The sequence below is a fragment of the Curcuma longa genome, chromosome 16, assembly GCF_044706935.1.
Source record: "Curcuma longa cultivar G26 ecotype Majalengka, Jawa Barat chromosome 16, ITB_CL_G26_1.1, whole genome shotgun sequence".
Taxonomy (NCBI): domain Eukaryota; kingdom Viridiplantae; phylum Streptophyta; class Magnoliopsida; order Zingiberales; family Zingiberaceae; genus Curcuma; species Curcuma longa.
This window is the reverse complement of record NC_133876.1, coordinates 359,118-366,709: the sequence shown is the minus strand read 5'-3', so window position 1 is coordinate 366,709 and position 7,592 is coordinate 359,118. Positions and strand designations below refer to the sequence as shown.

General features: G+C 34.7%; 1 pseudogene; it reads left to right on the top strand.

Annotated features, from left to right (window-relative positions):
- Window positions 1–535: 535 nt before the first annotated feature.
- LOC141847809 (heavy metal-associated isoprenylated plant protein 3-like) lies at window positions 536–2,064 on the top strand (annotated as a pseudogene).
- The last annotated feature ends 5,528 nt before the right edge of the window (window positions 2,065–7,592 follow it).

The following is a 7,592-nucleotide window of genomic DNA, read 5'->3' as shown; positions in this document are numbered from 1 at the left end:
CTGTTTAAATTATTTGATGGAATGGATTAATTGGACAGATCCAATTCAAATTAACAGTTATAATTAAGAATTATCCTTAATTTATTAATTTATTTGATGAATGAAATATAAAATTCAAAATTAATCGGCGTGATATAAAAAAATTATTAAACTTATCATTTTCGATTTCTTTTTCTTCACGAGATTATCTCGCGACTCGAGACGGGAGATGATGACGTGGCACCGTCAATCCACATCGCGAGACGAACGTTTTAAGTGGGCGCCGTCGACGTTTGGCTGCCTCCTACACCGCCCGCTCACCCATCCACATCCATCGCCATACATGACCATGTATCCACCCATCCACCATGGATGCATATGATGATGATCATCATGATTCATGATGATGATGCGTGTAGATCCGAATCCGATTTCAAATCTGGCCGGGTCGGGCACCAATCTCCTTCCTTCCTTCCCAGTCCTCCCTGCCCGACTGCGAGTCTATTTATACGCTGCCTGCTACCAAACACCATTTCCTCCTCTTCCAATTCCAAGAGCAAGTTTGGGTTTGAAGAGAAGCGAGAGGAAGAGGGCGATACCTGAGACGAAGAAGGAAATGGGCGAGGTGCGAAGGCAGCCTGCTTTCTCGATTCCGTTTCTGTTCATGAGCAAGCTTTCGCCATCACCCTGCTTAATTACTAGTTCGTTTCTTTGTGATGTAATGGCAGAAAAAGGAGAAGGAGAAGAAGGGGGATGGCGAAAAGAAGGGCGACGGGGAGAAGAAGGAAGAAAAAAGCCGACCCCCGTCGAGGTCAAGCTCGATCTGCACTGCGAGGGCTGCGCCCACAAGGTCAGGAAACTCGTCAGAGGCTTGCAAGGTACGGTACCCTTTCTCTTCCTGTTTTGGCATCGATCTTTCTTTTATCAATTTCGGGGGTGCTTTTCGTGGATCGAATTTCTTGTCGAACTTAGGGATTGAGTCGTGATGCAGGGGTGGAAAGCGTGAGCGCGGATCCGGCGACCGGCAGGGTTAAGGTTATCGGGAAGGTGGATTCATGGCAGCTTAAGGAGCTCCTGGAGACCAAGACCAAGAAGAAGGTCGAGTTCATCTCCCCCAAAGACCCTCCCAAGAAGCCCAAGGATGAAGACCAAAAGAAGAACAAGGACGAAGACGGCAAAGACAAAGAACCTAAGAAAGAAGAAGCGAACCTCCCTAAACCTGTAAGCCATTGCTTTGCCACCGCAAAACAACAAAGGAATCTTCAATCATTTTGTTCTTACCTGTCGTCATTCTTTTCATCAGCCGGAAGTGACCTCGGTGGTTCTTAGTATTCGCCTCCACTGCGACGGCTGCGTCCACAGGATCAAGAAAAACATCTACAAGATTCAAGGTGAAATTTGATTTCTCCTGCCATCGTCATTTGTCAGCCGTCTTCATCCGATTCGATAACAGAAAAATAAATTAGGGATTTTGATGAGTGTGACCTCTCAGGCGTCGAGGAGGTGACGGTAGACGCCGCGAACAACTTGGTCACCGTGAAGGGCACAATGGACGCCAAGACACTCCCGGACGTGCTGAAGGAGAAGATCAAGCGCAGCTTCGAGATCATCCCTCCCAAGAAAGAGGAAGGCGGCGGCGAGAAGAAAGAGGAGAAGAAGGGCGGGGAGAAGGACAAGGCCGGCGGTGAGAAGACAGAGGAGGAAAATAAAGGAGGCGAGAAGGAGAAGAAGGATGAGGTAAAGAAGCAAGAAGCTACTGTATCTCCTCCACCGCCGCCACCGCCGCCGGTGGCGGCGACCACCACGACAACAATGACGACGACGGTAACGGAGGCCAACGGGATGGATAACTACCCTTCTCCGTACGGAGGATATCCGGGGTATGGTTACCGCATGGAGATGGTGCATGCCCCGCAGATGTTCAGCGACGAAAATCCCAACGCCTGCTCCGTAATGTGATGGTAGTAGTCGCACCGCCTGGTGTTTGTAAACTAATGTAACAGATTAGTGTAGTGCGGATTGAAACGAGGAACGTAAATAAGCGAAAACATCGGAAGAAAATAAAAGAAATTTATCGAGAATTAATTTTTCTTTATTCAAAATTTGATTTGTGTTATTGGTTTTGAAATGGAGGGATGGTTTCATGTGTTGACTCAAATGCACGAATAATAAAAAAATATTATAAATATTTATAACGATTATTTGTCGATTTTATTCTTGTGTTTATCCTTTGAAGGATGATTATAAAAATCCAGCAATCTTTCAGATTCTTGAATTAAATTTTTCTCTGTATTGGATGTTCTTCTCTCGTGGAAATCTTCACATTCAATTTTTCAACAGCTTGGTATGCCTTCCCCGTTTTGCTTGGATGCACACACATGTGTATGAGTTCAGTTTTCCTAATCGCACTATATGCAGCATGTAGCAGTCTCTGCACTATACGGTAGTGTGTGCAGTTATAGAAACGGTCAATATCTCTCACTTGTCGAAGTAAGCTACAAAGATAAAATAACTACAAACATTAGATAGCTACAAAGACCAATGAGAACATCTAATTTATACTTAAGAAAAAAATAATTCATGCGATAGCAAACATACTGAACGATTAATGCCAAGAAAGTTGTGACACTTTATATAGCCGCTTTTCAAAAGACATCAATATTTTGTATTTACTCCAAATTAAATTTACATCAATATGAACATCTCTAATATCTTATAATGACTATTATGTCAAGAGCATATTCAATACCTTCATTCAATATAATTATTCACAATTATATTTTATGTATTCAATAAAAAATATAATTGGTTGACCTGTAAATAAATACCAAAATGTAAATCTATTTGAATCTTTCTTTTTAGTTAGAATCTATTCATTTTAATTAGTCACTTTCCTAGTCATGTTCTATAGACCGAATCATCTATAGTTAATAGAATACGTGTTAAAGTAGTAGACGCTGATTAAAACTTTAAGTATATAACTAAATAGTCACTCAGGATAAAATCAAGATTATCTTATAATCTCAAGAGTATCACATAGTAAAAAAGTAAAGATTAATTCTTCTATTGCCGTTATTGTCACTATAACATATGTAATATGAATCATATATTACGATGTTATTCTCTTTACTAATAAATAGTGCATGCTTTTCTCAAATATAATATCGTACATATTTCAATGTAGATATTCTCAATTCCTAATTCTGAATTCAACTCATGAATTCCAATCTAGCTTCTAGTACGTTTAGTAAATGGTAGGCACATACACTCCGTTTATCAATTTCTAAATGATCTCATATTGATACTACTATCAAGGCAATCTCAATTTATAAGTGTCTCCATTCACATCTTCATTAGCTGTCTCATAAATAATGATCTTACCTCTATTTATACTTAACAAATATAGATGATTGTCCATGTACGAGGATCAATCTCAACTTGTCAACATGTTTACCAGGACTTTATCCAAATATAACAAAGATATGTGCACCCAATAGATTATGATATTTCACATATATGATTGTCTTTACAATATATTACGTTCTGCAAAGTATTAAAGACTTCATATGCCCTTAAAATGACTCTTTAGTCAATAGCTTAATAAAAGAATCTGCAAGCATAGAATATGTAGGGATATATTTAAGAATTATCTTTTTCTTATCAACAATATTCTTTACAAAATTATATTTAATAACTATGTGCTTGCCCTTTATTGTGATATTTGGGATCCTTAAAAAAAACTATAGTAGCTTGATTATCACGGTATACTGTAATATAACTCCCACTGTCCTCAGCAATTTTCATATAATTCAGGAACTTTCTTAACCAGACAATTTCTTGCACAACCACTGAACATGCCGCATACATAGCTTCTATTGTCGACAGTGCCACACAAGCCTATTTCTTGTTGTTCCATGAGTTGACACCACCATTCAGTAAAAAGGTATAGCCGGATATTAATTTTATATCATCAAGGTCCTCACCCCAATCTGCATCTGTGTAGCTCTTCATGTTTATATTAAATCCTTTGAAATAAAGACAATAATCTATTGCCCCTTAAGATATCTGAATATCTTGTTCATCAATTTTTAGTGTATCAATCTTGAGTTTGATTGGAAACAATTAACTATGCTAACAACATAACTGATATCAGGATACGTACACAATATAGTGTACATTAAACTACTATTAACATTCGCATATGAATTTTTCTTCATCTCAGCTATTTCCTCAGTAGTTTTGGAATACATACTTTTGCTCAGAATAGTACCTCTCGCTACAGGTATTTGTTCAATATTGCAATATGACATATTGAAGTGTTGTGGTATTTTATTAATATAAGTCTCTTGAGATAAACCAAAACTCTTGTTAATCGATCTCTTATGATCTTTAATGCTAAGATATATTCAACTACTTTCATATCTATATGTCAAATTATATGATAAAAGTTATGATTTAACTTCTATCACAAACTTTATGTCACTTCCAACTATTAACATATCATCAACATATAATGATAAGATGACAAACTTTTCTTTTTCGTTTCTTATGTAAACACAATGATCCTCAGAAATCATTTCAAAATCATAAGATAAAATGATTTTATTAAATCTTATGTTACATTATCTTGACACTTACTTTAGACCACATATAGACTTTTTAAGTCTTCATACTTTATTCTTTTGGCCTTCAGCAATGTAACCTTTTAACTGCGCTATATAGTTTTCTCGTCAAGTTTACCATTAAGGAAAACTATTTTTATATCCATATGATGTAATTTCAAGTTAAAATGTGCTACTATAGTTAAAATGACACGAATTGACATAAATTTCACAATAGGAGAAAATATCTTTTTAAAATCAATACTCTCTAGTTGAGTATATCCTTTTGCAACTAAACAAGCTTTGTATCGATTAATCGATATATCAACTTTCCTTTTAATTTTGAGAATCCACTTATTCCCAATAGCCTTTCAGCCTAGAAGAAGATCGACTAATTCTCAAACTTAATTTTTTTTTTCATAGACTCCATTTCTTCATTCATTATAACTTTCTCACTTTTCTCTAACTGGGTATCTCAATGCTTTCACAATAGTTTAAGGTTTTTCATCGTCAATTGGAAGAATAATTAATGCCTCATTCTCAATGTCAAACCTCTTCCGAGGAATAATCTTACGATTACTTCTACGTAGTCTTGAGAAATCAACTCATTACCTGGCAAAACATTCCCACTAGGTTAACTAGACTCAGAGCATCTCTTGTGATACCTTGTTCATTGATAAAATACCATCCTCCTCATTTATTGCAAATAGCAAAATAGTTTTATTAACATTACCTTTCACTGGGAATTTAATTTCAAGAAAGGTTGCATCTCTCAATTCTATTTCGGAGATGGTTCCATCTTGTTGCCCACTAATGAAACACAAAACCCTTGGAGATATTAGAATACTTTATAAAGATACATTTTTTTATCCTTAGGTCCTAATTTTTTATATTTATGAGTTTTATCATGAATATAAGCAATTGACCTCCAATGTCTCAAATGATTTAAATATAATTTTCTACCTATCCAACATTCATATGGGGTAGATGGAATAGATTTAAAAGACACTTGGTTAAATATATAGGTTACTGTTAATAATGCATCTTCCCAATAGGAAATCGACAAATTAGCTTGAACCATTATATATACCTAATTATATCTAAAAGAGTTCAATTTCTCTATTTCAGCAACCTCATTTTACTATGGAGTTTTTGGGATTGTTATTGTCTAATAATCCCTTTATCATTGTATATTATCTTGAATTAATCAAATAAATGTTCACCATCACTGTCAGCATGTAAGATTTTAACCTTATAATTCAATTGAATCTCAACTTCATAATACTTCAAATTTATAAATCAAATACACATGATCAAAACATTTGAAGTCATTAATAAATATAATGAAATAAAAATTTCTATATCTAACCTTCACATTCATTGGACCACACATATCTAAATGAATTAATTATAATAGATATTCAACTTCAATTGTCTTATCAAATGATTTTTAATTAATTTTTTAGCAAAATAATACTCACATATAGATAAATTTATTTTAATATGAGTGTTTAGTAGATCCTTTTTAATTAATATATTCATGTGTTCTTATTTGATATGCCCTAATTTAACCTGTCAAATTTTATTTTTAATATGGGCATTATTAGTGATATAAGTCTTTCGAGATGACCACCACGATACTAATGGCGATGATGACAACGGAGGCCAACTGGATGGATAATTAGTATAGTGCGTATGAGATGACCACCACCCTTCTCCGTACCGAGTATATGGGTATGGTTGTCGCATCGAGATGGTGGACGCCCCGCATATGTTCAACGACGAGAATCTTTCCATAATGCGATGGTGGTCATCGTACCGCCCGGTGTTTGTAGACTAATGTAGTTATGTAACGGATTAGTATAGTGCGGATGCAAACGAGGAACGTAAATAAGCGAAAACATTGTAATAAAATAAAAGAAAAGCATCAGGAATTAATTTTTCTTTATTCAAAATTTGATGTGTGTTATATTGGTTTTGAAATCGAGGGATGGTTTCATGCTCCCGACGTTTATTTTGCTCTTTATGTGGAGTTTATTTTATTATTGGAAAATAAAAAAAACTAATTGTAAACACTACTGTACATTTAAATTGCACAGAATTAAATAAATATAAATCCAAGCAAAAGCAATCCATTCCAGTTTTTACAGGCTAAAAATAATGCTATGTATTCATAGTCTGTTGTGACATTTTATTTTATTTAATTTTCACTGAAATTAGTTCTCTATTGAAAAGGCCATATTAGGTAGGGCAAACAGGTAAGAACAAATAAACTGACCCTTATAACTTTAAAAGGGCAGCACCCTTTTGATAATGATAATAATAATAATAATAATAAAATTACAGGTTCTCAACAATATTATAATTTTTTTCCGTGGAAGAAAATTTCATAAAATTTTATAATATACCATTGCTTATGTGGAGCTGACATAGACTCACTTATTTTCATTAAATTAATTTTGTTGTGATAGTGATTAATATCAACCTTAATTAATTCTTGGGCAATAATATATTTAACACCCATCCTTTATTTTATTATTTTTTTATTTTTATGAAAATATGATTACATAAAAAACATCAATGATTGTTTGATCAATCCACTCAATTGATTAGTTAGTATAGTTCAAATTTGTACCCAATTAAGCATTGTTAATAACATGGAGTCAATTGAAAATATGCCACCGTTTTAGGCATGAACAATGACGAGAGGGAATGATTATTTTATTTTAATTGATTAATTTAATTTTGATTAATCAATTCTCAATTAGATTTTATATTTATAGCCTAATTTTAGGATTTTAAAAATCTATTTTTTTTTACGATTGCACACCCTTTAATGGTCCCACGAGAACTAACTCTTCTGTCCCCGAGGCATAGCTGAGTTGGTTACGACGCAGTAGACTTGCAGAAGAGGGCAAGGGTTCGAATCCTGGCGAAGCCATGTTATACCCTCCTGCGTAGTGACCAACTGCAGTTTCTCGATTTACCTCCTCACAAATAGTCGTGGGGCTG